Raw genomic sequence first — 14,405 nt, 5'->3', positions numbered from 1 at the left:
ACCATAATCACTTTGTACATAAACGTCTCATCACTCCGTGTTTCCGTATCTTGAACATCCAAGCATCAACTAATTCCAAAATCGTCTGACGCGCGATACACATAGGCTTATTGTGACAAGCTACAGCAAATTATAGCAAGTTTTATTTGGTGAGCTCTAATCTCTTTTGTTCGTTACCTGTGCACATGTGTTTTCTCAGGTCCAGAAAAGTTTTTTCAACGCTTGTACCACCAAGTTGTATGTGAGTTACTCTGGCTTGTCAATATGCCTTGTTCAAAGTTGAGAGCTGGATACTGTCACAGCTCTCTATCTTCCCATGTAATTATGATAATAGGAGCTTTATGAGGTATGGAGTAAATTGAATGCGTCTTTGTTGAATCTAGATGATCCAGAATGGCGAATTGTTACAAGTAGAACAACTAATCAAAGTAATAGACATACACATATATGAAATATGTTTCATATGGATAGGAAATTACTTTGAAATTTGACAAGCATTGCAATAAATATGTTGGTTCGGAAGTAATATTACTAGATACTTATTTTTACAGATTGCAATATTCTCTTCACTAATTCATAGATTGATCTTAGAACAAATGAAGAACTTTACATGTTATTGGATTAACAAATAAAATGTATTGTTCCTCACAAATGGTATGCAGAGGAGTAATGAAAATAAAAGACAGGTGTATATTACAGTTCAAGTGACGCGAGAGACTGAAATACTATTTATACAAATTGCGGATGGATGGATACTGTGAAAAATCTTTCACATACTGATTGTAGGAAAGCAGAGATGGAAAATGAAGCAACGTATTTTAAAATTGAATCCCTAAGTATAGCATGTAGATAATATTTTGAGTGTTGATGGAGGACAAAATTATGCACATTCCTTTTTCAATTCCAAGGAATTGCATCATCGATGAGTCGGTTGTCAAAACATGATGGAAATAGCTCATTGTTAATTGAACAAGTTTGATATAATTACACAACCTAAAGATTTAACTTGAAATTTGTTCGAAGAAATTTACTTTTACTTATACGTGATGTCAAGTGCGGTATTAAGTATCATGCTTTCATAACTATTGTTTTAAATATTTTTGTGTTGAAATATTGTCGTTTCGGTGTCTGTTCTGTACTACAGGAGTACCCGAAATAATTTTACTCGTCGTGTACAGTTAAACAACTACAGGCAGTTGATTCTATTCCTGGAACGCGTTGGATTCGTGTTTACGTGGTACGTTGATTAGAATGATTTAGAGGTGGTTTACTGATGCCAAGCAAGGTAGATATCATTTCCGAACTACCACTGGAGGTTTCGCACTTGTTACTTCGAAAATTGGATCCCTCCTCCCTGCAGAGCGCCGCGCTTGTCTCGCGCAAATGGTTGAACATATGCAGATCCGACAAGTGTCTTCGGCGGACAGCAAGAAATCACATTCGGCGTACGAGAAAGGGGTTCAGGATGGGGTTCCTCGGAACCACAGCCGCTAAAGCTGCCGAACAACAATCAAGGAGTAGAGTACGAGGTGCGAGGAACCTACGACACGAAGTAGGCTTATCCACTGCTCGTACGACGGTCATCATTGGAAGGTTACGTGGTCCTCCGAAAATTTCGATGCGAAATCGTCCTATCGATGTTGAACCGCTAAAATGTATTAGACTGTAATTGATAGTATGTACCTTAATTCGACAGTTTGATTTTGCGAGAACACGAAACTGCCTTGTCCTACGAAAATGATTCAGAACTGTAGCGCAAAGCTTGAAATAAAATGGTGCCATTGAGACGGCAATTTGTTTCAGCCGCGGCAGTTTTCTACAGAAATATCGACAATGTAACTCACATTGACGCTCAGTCGTGTACCGCGTTACACTCTATCTGTGGACTAGAAAGGGTCTTGGCCGCCTTCGTGAGAAAGCCGTACCGTCTTTCGTGTTAACGGTGCACTCGCTCTGACAAGTGGGTTTCAGGACGGGCGGCAAAGTTTCCTTCGAAGAGCTTGCCCACTTCATTACATAAGAGCATCGGGCGATACGAGGACGACGAGAACGTCGGTCGTGCCGCCCTTCAGAAGCTGTACCAGCCTCACCATGCGCTTTATCCGACGAGAGGCTCCCTCCCACTGACACCGTGAAATAAGTGTTGTAGCTTGGGGGCAATTATCCGCGTCCTCTCCGCTCATACCCGTCCGGAGATACCGTCCGTACCAGGCGCTACGTCACGGGAGGCTATCCTCGTCGTCCTGCATCTCCCCGCATGTTTATAGACTGACGGAGCGTCATACTCGATTTTGTGATGGCGTGAACGTTATTCAAATATGTAATAACGTTACCAAACCCACTATAACTATAAATTACTTTCCCACAGAACTTCGACTCATTCTATATCTTGGATAGTTCACAAGTACGTATGCGCGAGATATATATTTCATTATAGAAGCCCTGAATCAAGTATTGAATTTAAGAGGTAATGGTTTGTAGCCTTAAGTACTGAAACTTATTCTATAATGGGAGCAACTGCCACAAATAGGAATCTAATCATTCTAACTAAAGACAAATTCTATCGACGAAATATTTAGTATGTAATTATAATATAAATTATACAATCATATAGTATAGTTTAATGTCATCATTAATTTCTATATTCATACAATACCGCATATCATTTGCAAATGTATATTTTATACCAAGTAGTTTATACACTCGGAAGACAAACTTATTAATTCCATCTTCCGATATTACCTGTACTTATATAGAAATATAATACTAAATACTAAAATATATCATAAGTATTTCATATTTGAAACAACAGTAAACCGAACGGAATTAATCTGTTTGACTTCTATGCGGCTCAAGTCACGTATCAATATATGTACATTATTCTGTAGTTTTAATATTTTAAGCGTGCAATGTGCACAGGACAATTGTCTTCAATAAATTTTGCAAATCTGTTTATAGTAAGTGAGGGATCATTAGGCCAAAGAAAAATAAGGCGACTTTTAAAAGATGCAATGAAACTTGCTTCTGCTGAACATGGACTATGAAGGTCGAACATCTTCCCGTTTATTTTGCAATTAAATACATACGTAATTGAATGTGGTTTACTGGCATACCGATTCCAAGGATTTACCGTGCTTCTTAGAAATATTACACTTTGTGGTATGAAATATAATTTGTCCTTGTTATAACCATTAACATCTAGAGCCTTTTCTGGAATTTCTTATACTAAGGCATCGCAATTATTTTTCATTTTACGCTGTGTTGCTCGCAAGTTCTCATATATATATATGAACCAACTGGAAATAATTCTTTGGCACGTATTCGAGTACAATTGTTTCCTTCTGGTTCCCACAAAGCTTCGCAGAACAACTTCGTATCCTCGTTCCTTTAAAAAAAAGTCACACGTTAGTATTACATAAAAGTACCCCTTCAAAAGACATTTCATTTCTGGAAATCTATACGTTTATTATTGAATTCAATAAGATTCACTTGCTTACCTGCTCCTCGAATATTTTGTACTATTGTCACCTCCTCCTCCTAAATAGGATGCATCTATAATATGCAATGCAGGTACTTTTTGCTGATGTATAAACTCCTTAGTCATACCATATACAACTTCTGCGTATACATGTGTATTTGGTGGTAATTTTATGCCAATGTCATCGTCTCGAACCCAAGAATTCTTTATATATCTATATACGTTATTCCTTCCCATGCCCATATAAAATGTAGCGTTATTCTTGTCATCATGGGGCCTTGGCTTTGTACAACATGGAATACAAAACCAGTCATTTGGTGAACAATAATGCATTTTGAATGTTGAATTCCATCAATTGTGCTTGACTAATGGTAAGGAATGAAGTATCTTTCAAAAGAGTATTCTATTTATCTTTTGGTTTCATGTGTCTTGGGGTTGTTCTAGTTTCATCAGGAAGTTTCCAATACTCCTGACATTGTTTGCGCACATCAGCTTGTTTTGTCTCAACAAGAGTATTATCCTCGCAAAATGCAGCCTGTTATCTGTTTTCTGCTCAAATCTTTGTTAGAAGCACGTAGATATTGAACAAATTGTTTCTCGCTTTTTAATTCATTATATGATACTAATTGTAAAACGTTGTCATTTCCACCACCTTTTAAAAGCAGACGATTAACATGCTTCAGATATTCCACAACATCTTGTGTCCCACTTCGTTTCGTCTAACATATTAAGTAACGTTCTGAACTTGCTGGACCAGAAGAGTTTGGTGTAAAAATACAAACTTCTTCAAAGCAGCGATACATTAAATTAACTAAACCAGCACTAAAGGGTGTAAGATGGTCAAATAATTTTGTCACAAAATAACCACCCTCTTACAATCATCAATGCTATTACACATTGACAAAGATACAGTTGTTTTGAAAGAATTTCTTGTACATTATCTTGTCCTTCTACAGAAAATCCCCCATCAGACATCATAAAATGTACTCCTTTGCCATGGGTATGCTGCTTTATAAGATTCGTAAATGCCTCTTGATTATCTGGGTCAAAAACATCACCATTTTCTTTTAGTCCATATTATGGATGAAATGTTTCACAAGGACCCGCATTAAAATCTGCTAATTTGAAATCATTTTCATTCTTTAAAGTAAGACCAAATCCTTTAGCACGTCGTTTCTTTCGCCATAGAACATATTCACTAAAACCACCTGGTCCAGCACAAACATCTGCAAACTATAGCAGCTCATTCTCCCCCAAACCTTCTGGTTTAATAAACATAAAGTTACATGCCCTATATATATTCGCCATTTTAACAGCAGCACGACTTAAGAATAATGCACCACGAATTGATTCATAAGAATTACAACGTGTCCTTGCTCGACGCACTTCAACGTTATCCAAATGACCGAGTACTGTTTTTGCATTGATAATATTTTGCACTCTATCTTCACAACGGAAATCAATTTCATCATCTATGATCAACTTTTTAGGTCCCTGATGTAACCAGTCCTGCATTTCTTCCAACGTAGGCGTATTGGAATTTGGATTCCTTACTCATTTCATGACTTCCACACACATTATTACTTCCTCTTCAGGATTCCATTTATGACCTGAAGCTTCATGTCCAGAAACAGGTTGCTGTCTACGACCATGCTGTTTAGGTGCTTGAACTGGCTCTGAACGGCCTTGTTTATCTTTTCCAAGACCGTAGCCTTCTTTATTTTTTTACTGCCCCGTCATCTATATTAACCCGACAGCACAGGATAATACTTGAATTCGTTCTTCCCCAAATGTAGAATTTATGTACGTCAACAATATATATATAATGTACAACAATTTATTATAATTTATAATACAGTTTATATTAACATGTAAATTACATTAATTTTCTGACGAACGGAATTTGAGAAAGGTAAAGATGGCGACCAGTGCCGCCGATGCGGTAATAACCCTACATCCGGTTGACGGCAACACGCAAAGGCGTCCCCACACAATGACGCCCACGTTTCAAATACTTTGTAGAAATTTTAACGTTTCAGTGGAAAACTTGTCGTTCTTATAATATCCATCTGACAGAGATGTACAATTTATGATAGAATAACACATGTAAATTTCGTAGCTGAGAATTATTGGAAGTTTCTCATTTAATTCATAATAGCAATAATCTTTTCTAACGATATAAGCCATTTATTTATCGTCCTGGTTTGTACTATGACATTTATATTGTAATAGCAATGTGAATATAAGGCAATCTGAACGCAGAAATACTATTTCAAATCATTTCGCCCATATTCCTTAAGTTGTTTATAAATGATTCGTGTATGACGTGTGTTCTTTCTGTCCATACTCCGGCGAAAACATAACTTTTATTTAAACGAAATCAACTGTGTCATAGAATCAATCGCGTAGAGACGATATCGCGACATAGCGCTTCAGCGAGAGTCGTAAATTCCCGTTACGGTATTTATATACTTATATATATTTAATTTAGTCCAAATATATTTGACTGGTTACAGCAGAAATCGGTCTTGTTATTTTATGATATTGATCGTCACACAGTCCGCCATATTGGTGACTCCGACGTGATCTGAAACGAAGCATGACAAACGCTAACGACGGTATAAAAGGCACGCATAGTGTTTCGATGACTTCGCCTCCGTTGCAACCCGCGAACATTACCGTACGGTTCGCCTTATCAGAGACGCAAATCGATATATGCTGCTATATCACGTACGACAAGCTAATATTCGCGACCTTCGCTAAATGTCTCGGCGATCAACTCCTCAAGCAAATTGGGGGCGACACGACGGACCCTCCTGCCACCGGGCTGTACGCGAAACTAAATGCCGGAATCATCCGCGTTCTTACGGACTCCGATAGCAATAGGGTATAGAAGTTGGTTGAAAGCGTAGAGATGGGCGATATGAAGCTGCCTCAATTCTATCAGCACTTAAGAGAACTGGCTGGCCCCTCCACGTCAGATAATTTCGTCCTCTCGTTGTGGAGGAATGGACTCTCTGTCCTCATCAGACGCATCCTGGCCGCCGTCGACGACTCAAATCCAGACAAATGGGGGCTCAGGTGAGTGCCGTGAGTGTTAATCATCGCCCACGTCGGCGATGGCGATCGAGAGGTAGAAGTAGCTCGAGGTCGTGAGAGAGAACGTACAACTCCGGCCAGTGCTATTACCGTCAAACATTTCGGGATTGCGGGCAAAAATGCCGATCCCCGTGCATTTGGAAACAGGGAAACAAGAACAGCCGTCCGTAAACGCGGCACAGGTCCTTCCACTAGCTGAAAATATTCCGTGACGATGTATCGACATCTGGCAAACATCTTGTCCGAAGAATAGGATCTTTGTGTAGCCAACCACGGGACAGAAACCGTAGGTAAGGTTACTGTCGAGTGCCGCACCAATTTTAACCGGATTTATTTTGCATAATCTTGTGGAAATATTAAAAGGAAGTATCTACCTTGCTATTTGATATAAAGCGAAACCTCGATGCGCGATATTCTCCCTATTTGCGCAGCCTACAGCGCACATCTGTCGGTTTATACAATATGAACTGTTAAGATTATTCAGTGGATGGAATTAAATAAATGCGTGAGCAAACTGCAAGGTATTGAAAGTGTATATTTTCTGAATAGTAAATTACAAAATATGTGGTACTATGTAAGCCTATCCAGATCCTCTCTCTAGCAACGTTACCCTGAGACTAAAGGTAACTGCCTCAACCAAGGTCGGACGTGTACCGCTTATGGCCTTTCCTAAACGCACTCTTTTGTCTATGCGCCTTCGAAGACCTTAGGCGGTTGAGAAACCGAAGACCAGATGTAGAGTTTTCTCAGAAGTGACGATCACTTCAACACCCTCCCTAAAACTCTACATCGGTCTATACAATTATCTCTTTGTAAATATTCGAAGCTTAATTTCGTCAATACCTTTCTCTTTATTATTCAAATTAATTTATTACTCAAAATACTACAAGAAGACTTAACAGATCATGTAGAGTTTTTCCCTTTTTTTTTTTTTTTTTTTTACATGTAATAACCACTTCGATACCCTCCCTAAAAACTCTACATCTTTACAAAAATTACCTCTTAATATCTCTTTTATTTTTCAAACCTAATTTCTGTCTCAAATAGTCAAATCTTGGTTTTGGCAACGCCTTTGTACATATATCTGCCAGTTGTTCTTCGCTTATTACATACGTTACATCAATTTCGCCTCTATTGTATAAATCTCGCAAGAAATGATATCTTACATCAATATGATTACTTCTTTGATGGAATTCCGGATTCTTAATTAATTTCGCGGCACTAGTATTGTCTACATATAGCGTATACTTGAGGATATCTATTTTACATTCAAGAAATATTTTCTTCAGCCACATAATTTCTTTCGCTCCTGAGGCTGCACTGACATACTCAGCTTCTGTCGTAGATAAAGCTATACATTGTTGTCGCTTACATTGCCATGTAATGGCCGCATTCGCATACTTACATACAACGCCTGATGTCGACTTTCTTGTGTCTTTGTCGCCTGCATAGTCAGCATCGCTGAAGGTTTCGAGACTACCTGCTTTTGTATATAAGAGTCCCATGTCCGCGGTCCCTTTTATGTAGCGTAAAATTCGTTTGACTAATTTCCACTGTTGCTTATTTGGATTTTCTAAATGTCTCGACGCTATATTTATTGCAAAGCTAATGTCTGGCCTACTTACGGTTTGTAGAAACATTAAGTTTCCTACAGCTTCTCTGTATGGTGCGTTACAATCATTATTGCCTATGTTACTTTCATTCCAATTAGTCTCAATAGGTGTAGAAACACTGTTTGCCTCATTCATATTAAATTTCTCTAATTTTAGCAATTTACAAACGCGATTTGTACCATCATCAAAACCTTTAGGTTGTTTCATATAAATGTCTTCTTTCAGACTTCCATATAAAAATGCGGTTTTAATGTCAAACTGTCCAAGGTGTAAATTATTTTTGGCAGCCATACTAAGCATTAATCTAATTGTGTCAAACCGAGCAATAGGACTATAGGTTTCCTTATAGTCTATGCCTTCTTTCTGTGAACACCCTTTAATCACAAGTCGCGCTTTATATCGTTCCGAATTGTCCGGATTTTGCTTTATCGTTAAAACCCACCTATTGCTAAGTATCTTTTGATCTTTTGGTTTTTCTACAAGAATCCACGTCTTATTTTCATGGTGCGATTTCATTTCATCATTCATAGCCGCTTTCCATAATTCTTTCTTTTCGGATCTCATCGCTTCGTTAAAATCCACCGGTAATTTTTCCGCTACGTACGTTACTGGACTACCATAAAAATCGGTTCGTTTTATTTTGTCTCTATCTCTCAATTGTCTCACATTCTCGTTGGTTACATGAGGTTGTTTTTCATGTTCACTCACTGCGCTTTCATACGTACATGCTCTATCGTTCTGCGTACACACATCTTCGCGCTCGACAATTTTCGGTAAATTTATACTAACGAATTTTGCTGTTTCTAGTTCGGGCTTAAATATTACGTCACGGCTTAATATTACATTTCTTACGGTCGGCACGTATATTCTATACCCTCGTCCGTCATCTAAATAGCCTACCAAATATCCTTTGTTAGCCTTTTTGTCAAGTTTACTTCTCTTTTCCGCAGGTATGTGTGCAAAGCATTCAGTACCGAAAACTCTAAACTTTTCTACATCTGGGGATTTCCCGTACCATAGTTCATATGGTGTTTTATTGTCTTGTCCTGTTGGCCCTGTCTTATTTATGACATGCACTGCTGTGTTCATGGCTTCGGCCCATAAAAACAACGGTAGAATTGGTTTCGAATGTAGCATTGACCGGCCTGCCTCTACTATTGTTCTATTTTCTCTTTCTGCAACGCCATTCTGTTCAGGAGTGTATGGGACGTTAACCGTGTGCCTAATTCCCTGACTTCTTAAAAATTCTTTAACCTCTTTATTTTTGAATTCTTTCCCTCCATCACTATGAATTTCTTTGATCTTACTATTGAATTGGTTTTCGACTTCTAAACAAAAAGTTTTTATCTTTTCGATTACTTCTGACTTATGTCGTAAGAAGTAAATCTTCGTGAATTTCGAAAAATCGTCCTTAAATATCAAAAAATACAGTTTCTTTCCTAATGACTCGACTTCCATAGGTCCACATACATCCGTATAGATAATTTCGCGAGGTTTAGTCGCACGCTTGATTTTCTCGTGAAAACTCGATCTATGATGTTTCCCGTATGCGCAACCTTCACAGAAAAAGCTACTATCCTCAACAACTTTTATCTTTAAATTCTTTAAGAAATCCTTAACGTGTCTGATGTTTTGATGACATAGCCGTTCGTGCCATAATTGCAACGTATCCGCGTTTGATTCCGCTCTATTGCTAAGATTGCAAACTGACGGTACTATAACTCGCATATCGACCTTATATAAATTTCCGATAACCGAACCTCTTGCTATTACCTTCTTGTTTTGTAGAAATACACATTTTTCCCCATCCTTTAAAATACAGAAGTCTATACCCCTCCTTGCGACAGATCTAATGGAAAACAGATTTCTTTTCATACCTGGTACATATAGTACATCGTTCATTGTACATGCTACCCCTTTGCCATCCACAAAAGTCTCTACTTTGATTTTTCCTCTGCCGCATGCTTCCATGAATGTACCATCGCCGATCTCTATCTTCACCGTGTTATCGAATTTTTCGAAAACGCTGAACCATTCTTTTCGTCCTGTCATGTGATCCGTAGCTCCTGAGTCGATTATCCAAACATCGTGGTTTGCCGCATGTATCGTTGAGGTGCTCCCTAATAGGCTAATTCCGTTGTCATCACGATTTTGATTTCTGGGTTCCTGGTTGTCTCTACTGTTGTTTCCTTTATTATTCTTGAAACAATTTTTGCTGATGTGGCCTTTCCTTTTACATATATAGCATCTAAAACAATCTCTTTTTAGATGTCCAACTTTTCCACAGTTGAAACAGCTTCGTCCTTGTTTCTCGTATTCAATTTTATTTGATCGCTTCTGCTGTTCCCTTTTACAATTATTACTTTTTGTTACCAGCGCCACCGATGTTTTCTGGTCGTCTTTCTTCCATCTGCTTTCTTCTGTCATCAGTCTGGTACTAAGCCTGTCTAGGGTCATCTTTTCTTCTTCCATTGAATCCCATGCACTGTGAAAGTGATCAAATTTACTCGGTAACGCCGATAAAATGCGTGTTATCAGCATTTTCTCGGCAATTTCACTTCCAAGGGCTTTCATCTTCGCTGCTATTAGTTCCAACTTCGACAAGTTGTGGGACACATTTTCAGATTCCTCCCATTTAAAATTGAAGAACTGCTTCTGGACCATATTTAGATTCTCATTCGACTTCATATCATATACTGCGTTTAATTTTTTCCACATTTCATGTGCTGTTGTGCAGCATAAAAGAAGATCCAACGGTTTTCTTCCTACCGAGGTCACAATTAATTTCCTCGCTAACCGATCTGCCTTCAAAAATCTTTCACGGGCGATTTCCTTTTCTGTACTGTTACCTGGATGACACAGATTCCCTTCACACACGTTGATCAGGTCGTCATCTTCCTCCAAAAGTGTACGCATAATAAAACGCCACTGGAGCCAATTTTCTTCGCCACGTAACATCTCGATCTTCGCACTTGCTGATTCCATTTTAGCACTATCACTTACTTTACTAAGCACAATTCTTTAACACTTTATTCACTTCGCGTTGCTACCTTACAATTTACAGCCCTGTGCCCATAACCTGTTAAGATTATTCAGTGGATGGAATTAAATAAATGCGTGAGCAAACTGCAAGGTATTGAAAGTGTATATTTTGTGAATAGTAAATTACAAAATATGTGGTACTATGTAAGCCTATCCAGATCCTCTCTCTAGCAACGTTACCCTGAGACTAAAGGTAACTGCCTCAACCAAGGTCGGACGTGTACCGCTTATGGCCTTTCCTAAACGCACTCTTTTGTCTATGCGCCTTCGAAGACCTTAGGCGGTTGAGAAACCGAAGACCAGATGTTGAGTTTTCTCAGAAGTGACGATCACTTCAACATGAACACTGGTTCCATTCAACTCAACGTATGTCTGCTGCTATTGGAGGTATATCGAAAGGTATGTAGGCCACGCAACAGGAGGAGGTACGTAGGTAAGTGAGGGCAATAGATGTTGCTTATAATTGGATAATAAGAAGATTGGTGGACTAAAAAGGGTCTTAGCCGCCGTCGAGAGAAAGCCGTACCGGCTTTCGTGCCAACCGTGCACTCGCTCTGACAAGTGAGTCTCCGGACGGGCGACAATGACTCTATCGAAGAGCTTGCCTACTTCAGGAGGCGACCAGTAATGGGCCTTCCGGCAAAGCCACATCGTCCCGGAATTCTCGGGGGTTACCTCCAGCCCCAAGCCTTTGATCGCGGCGTCCGCGCAGGACACCGCCATTTACGCCAGACGGGCGATCGTCATACCAGTGGCAACGTCTCGGCTGCGTAGCATGTCAGCACCGAGTCCGGGGGCATCGGTGCGCGATGTACCGTGTCGTACGCGATGTCCCACAGCAACGGGCCCAGTATCGAACTCAGCGGGACACCACGGCACACCACCCTCCCCATCATCCTTCCGCCCCACTCGGTGTGGACGATGCTACTGACCCGGAGGAAGGCCCAGACTACAACCTGCAGGTAAGCGGGCACCCGATAGAACTCGAGGCCTATCCTGTACCAGGGGTTGCAGTTGATGGCGTTGACCACATCTAGAGACACAGCCAACGCTACGTAACCCTGCCGCACGGCCCCCTCGACGAAGTTGCGGACACGGACTAAGGCATCGGCCGTAGACCGCCCCTCGGGAAGCCAAACTGGCTGTCGTGCAGCCCCGGAGCACGTCGATACAGATGTGACTCGAGTCGGGCAGCCACAATCCTCTCCAACAGCTTGCCAGCCTGATCCAGCAGGCACACAGGCCAGAATGCGGAAGGCGAGTCCCGGCGAGCGGCAAAAGGACCATCCGTCCCTCCTTCCATAGGACAGGGTACTCGCCCCGTGACAGGCATCTGTCAAACAGGGTTCTCAGCCTTGGGGCCAAGACTCCGGTGACCTCCTTCCATACGCGGGCCGGAATCCCGTCGGGAACCGAGGTCTTGCGCTCTCCGATCTTCCCGACAGCTCCGGCCAGCTCATCCTCAGTGATCGCGGATTCCGGGCTACAGCCACTTGCGGTGTCCCGTGGTTCCTTCCCCGGCAGCGGTAGCTCCCGCTCTTCGTTTGTCCTGCCCTCCTCCCCGTTCTCCGCACCCGGGAACAAGGCCCCGACGACTTCCTCCAGGAACTGAGTGTTCATGTTCTCCGTCGTAGGGGGCAACCAAGGACGGAGCTTGTTCAGCACTATTCTATACGGGCGTCCCCAGGGATCGGAGTCGAGTGTGGCCAGAATCTCATCCCAGGCTCGTCTCTTCGCCTCTTTGATGGCTTGCTGCAGAGTCCTCCGCGCTTCAAGGTAGGTGTCGTACAAAGAAGCCACCGAAGACTCATTCTCTCGTCGCCTACGCCGAGATCTGGCATACCGGTGCAGGGCGCGGATGGAATTCCGGCATCTTCCGCGGTACGATCACCTTGGCGGGGAAGCCTCGAAGTGCATCCGCCATCTTTTGGGCCAGTCGCGACGCTTTGCTGTTACCGTCCTGGCCCGCGATCTCGAATGTGAGGGCATCCCTAACCGCTCTCCTCTGTATCATCTTTGCGATGCGAAGGTCGGAGAGATTGATCTCCCTCCTGACCATCGATATTGTGCTTCTATATGTAAAACCGCAGCCATCCCTCACGGTGAGCGCAACCCCGGCGTCCTGGGGGAGGGGGCGACGGGAACGGCCACGCATATTTCTTTTACGCGCGTCCCGCTCGCAAGCGTTTCGCCCCTTTTCGCTCCTGTCGTTGTTCTTTACTCCCGTTCCCTACGCGGTTTCTTTCCCCGTGCCTAGGGGGGCTGGAGGCAGGGTGGCCACCTCGGCGAACGTCCTCCCCTTTAGTCACTTACAATTATTGTTGTTGCAATCCACAGTTCCGGATGCCGACATCCCTGTTTGCCGCGATGGCGACTTCCGTTCCACGAATCTCACGTTACTCGATGGCGCGAGGATCGCCTGAAGGAATTGCGCTTCTGGCCTTCTGCCCTTTCGTCTTATTCCTGCCATTCCTCTTCTCGCGTCAGTGATGTAGCCTTCTGTCTCGTCGCTCGACGACTCGGCAGTTGAGCGCGAGGTGCCACTCGCAGGCCGCAGACCGGATGACACGCTTCGTGGCAGTGTCAGCAGCCGGGGGGATCGCATGCTTACGTGCTATCTCACGCCACTATTCCTCTGAATTGCGGAGGAATATAGCGTTGAGGTCCTCGAGAAGATCTCCGAGTTCTATCGGTCCCTTTCCTATTGCTGTTTCATCGCTCCCCGTCCGAACGGAACGGCAGAGACGGCGTGACTCCAGCCGCGAGTGCGGCGGAGGTAGGTGTGGGGGTCCCATAGTCCCCCTCGCTGGGAACTTTCCTTTTGCCTCCCTCGTTGTGACGATCGCTCCCGCTCGCCCCACCCCCTTGCACCACCGCGGTCAGTCGTACCATCGTCTTCTGGAGACGACTGATCTCACTCTCCAGAGAGCGCACCCTATCCTCAATATACGCAGCATCCGCGTGTTCTTGACCGTTGTTCGATCTCACGTCCTTGTCGCTAGTCTCGGTTCCCACGGATACATCCATATACATGTCGTCATCGCCAATACCGCCGTCGCGGTTGCGGAGGCGGCAGAGACCGTCCACCGTCGTGGCGGCAGCGGAGGTGTCCACTGTACGCTGCTGGAGATCAGCGCCTGACGATTTCGTCCTCCGTGAGGCCTACCTTAACC

The 14,405-nt window shown here is 42.5% G+C and overlaps 1 pseudogene; it reads right to left on the bottom strand.

Moving 5' to 3' along the window:
* Positions 1–2,890: 2,890 nt before the first annotated feature.
* Positions 2,891–6,583, bottom strand: LOC132915986 (cap-specific mRNA (nucleoside-2'-O-)-methyltransferase 1-like; annotated as a pseudogene).
* Positions 6,584–14,405: the final 7,822 nt, after the last annotated feature.

This window comes from Bombus pascuorum, unplaced genomic scaffold (assembly GCF_905332965.1).
Source record: "Bombus pascuorum unplaced genomic scaffold, iyBomPasc1.1, whole genome shotgun sequence".
Taxonomy (NCBI): Eukaryota; Metazoa; Arthropoda; class Insecta; order Hymenoptera; family Apidae; genus Bombus; species Bombus pascuorum.
The sequence above is the reverse complement of the archived record's forward strand: the minus strand, read 5'-3'. Positions and strand labels throughout refer to the sequence as shown.